Here is a 2,895-nt window from a genome sequence, read left to right as displayed (position 1 = left end):
TCGCCTTTTCTACTGACTTTGTAGTGCTGGAAATGGAGGAGCACAAGAGTGCTACTCTCATTCTAGGAAGACCTTTCCTAGCAACTAAACAAACTCTCATTGATGGGGGAAGTCACCCTGAGAGTCAATGAGGATGAGTTTAAGTTGAATGCTGTCAAGGCCATGCAGCATCCAGACACACCAAAAGACTGCATGAAAGTTGATCTTATCGACTCTCTGGTGGAGGAGATCAACATGGCTAAGAGTCTCGAATCAGAGCTGGAAGACATCTTTAAGGATGTTCCGCCTGATCTAGAGGATTCAGAGGAATTGAAAGAGCCTCTGAAACTTCCTCAGGAAGAGGAAAAACCTCCTAAACCCGAGCTCAAACCATTACCACCATCCCTGAAATATGTATTTCTGGGAGAAGGTGACACTTTTCCAGTGATCATAAGCTCTGCTTTAAATCCACAGGAAGAGGAAGCACTAATTCAGGTGCTAAGGACACACAAGACAGCTCTTGGGTGGTCCATAGGTGACCTTAAGGGCATAAGCCCAGCTAGATGCATGCACAAGATCTTATTGGAGGACAATGCTAAGCCAGTGGTTCAACCACAGAGGCGGCTAAATCCAGCCATGAAGGAAGTGGTGCAGAAAGAGGTCACCAAATTACTGGAGGCTGGGATTATCTATCCTATCTCTGATAGCCCCTGGGTAAGCCCTGTCCAAGTTGTCCCCAAAAAGGGAGGCATGACAGTGGTTCATAATGAAAAAAATGAACTGGTTCCTACAAGAACAATTACAGGGTGGCGCATGTGTAATGACTACAGAAGGCTCAATACTGCCACCAGAAAGGATCATTTTCCTTTACCATTTATAGACCAGATGCTAGAAAGGCTAGCAGGTCATGATTACTACCACTTTTTGGATGGCTATTCGGGCTACAACCAAATTGCAGTAGATCCCCAAGATCAAGAGAAAACAACATTCACATGTCCATCTGGAGTGTTCGCTTACAGAAGGAAGCCATTTGGGCTGTGTAATGCGCCTGCAACCTTTCAGAGATGCATGCTCTCTATTTTCTCTGATATGGTGGAAAAATTTCTGGAAGTCTTCATGGATGACTTCTCAGTATACGGAGACTCATTCAGCTCCTGTCTTGATCACCTGACACTGGTTCTGAAAAGATGCCAAGAGACCAACCTGGTTTTAAACTGGGAAAAATGTCACTTTATGGTGACTGAAGGGATTGTCCTTGGGCATAAGATTTCGAACAAAAGAATAGAGGTGGATCAAGCTAAAATAGAGGTAATTGAAAAATTACCACCACCTGCCAATGTTAAGGCAATCAGAAGCTTTCTGGGGCATGCAGGATTCTATAAGAGGTTTATAAAGGATTTTTCAAAAATTTCAAAACCTCTAAGCAACCTGGTAGCTGCTGACACGCCATTTGTGTTTGACACAGAGTGTCTGCAGGCGTTTGAAACTCTGAAAGCTAAGCTGGTCACTGCACCAGTTATCTCTACACCAGACTGGACATTACCATTCGAATTAATGTGTGATGCCAGTGATCATGCCATTGGTGCAGTATTGGGGCAAAGGCATGACAAGCTTCTGCATGTCATTTACTATGCTAGCCGTGTTCTAAATGATGCCCAGAAAAATTACACAACCACAGAAAAAGAATTGCTTGCAGTAGTTTATGCCATTGACAAGTTTAGATCATACTTGGTTGGATCCAAAGTGATTGTGTACACTGACCATGCTGCTCTTAAATATCTACTTACAAAGCAGAATTCAAAACCCAGGCTTATAAGATGGGTATTGCTTCTGCAAGAGTTTGATATAGAAATAAGAGACAGAAAAGGAACAGAAAACCAAGTGGCTGATCATCTGTCCCGAATAGAGCCAGTAGAAGGGGCGTCCTCTCCCTCTATTGAGATCTCTGAAACCTTTCTGGATGAGCATTTGTTCGCCATTCAGGAAACACCATGGTTTGCAGACATTGCAAACTATAAAGCTGCAAGATTCATACCCAAGGAGTACAGCAGGCAATAAAAGAAAAAATTAATTACTGATGCAAAGTACTACTTGTGGGATGAACCGTATCTCTTTAAGAGATGTGCAGACAGAATAATCCGTAGGTGTGTGCCTAGAGAAGAAGCACAGAGCATCTTATGGCATTGCCATGGGTCATAATATGGAGGTCATTTCGGAGGTGAGCGAACAGCCACCAAGGTCCTCCAATGTGGTTTCTACTGGCCTACACTCTACAGAGATTCCCGAGAGTTTGTACGTAACTGTGACAGTTGCCAGAGAGCTGGTAATTTGCCTCATAGTTACGCCATGCCTCAACAAGGAATCTTGGAGATTGAGTTGTTTGATGTATGGGGTATTGATTTCATGGGGCCTTTCCCACCATCATACTCAAACACTTATATTCTGGTGGCAGTTGACTATGTATCAAAATGGGTAGAGGCCATTGCCACACCCACCAATGATACTAAAACAGTGCTGAAGTTCCTCCAGAAACATATCTTCAGCAGGTTTGGTGTCCCTAGAGTACTAATCAGTGATGGGGCACTCACTTCTGCAACAGACAGCTTTACTCTGCCATGGTCCGGTATGGGATTCGCCACAAGGTGGCGACTCCATATCATTCCCAGACAAATGGGCAAGCTGAAGTTTCTAACAAAAAACTAAAAAGAATCCTGAAATAGACTGTAAGTACCCGTAGAAAGGATTGGGCACGAAGCTTGGATGATGCTCTGTGGGCTTACAGAACAACATTCAAGACTCCTATAGGGACCTCTCCATACCAACTTGTGTATGGTAAGGCTTGTCACCTGCCCGTGGAACTGGAACATAAGGGCTATTGGGCAACCATATTCTTAAACTTTGATGCCAAATTAGCTG

This window comes from Arachis ipaensis, chromosome B6 (assembly GCF_059453495.1).
Source record: "Arachis ipaensis isolate K30076 ecotype BB chromosome B6, ASM5945349v1, whole genome shotgun sequence".
Classification (NCBI taxonomy): domain Eukaryota; kingdom Viridiplantae; phylum Streptophyta; class Magnoliopsida; order Fabales; family Fabaceae; genus Arachis; species Arachis ipaensis.
This window is presented reverse-complemented; position numbering follows the sequence as displayed.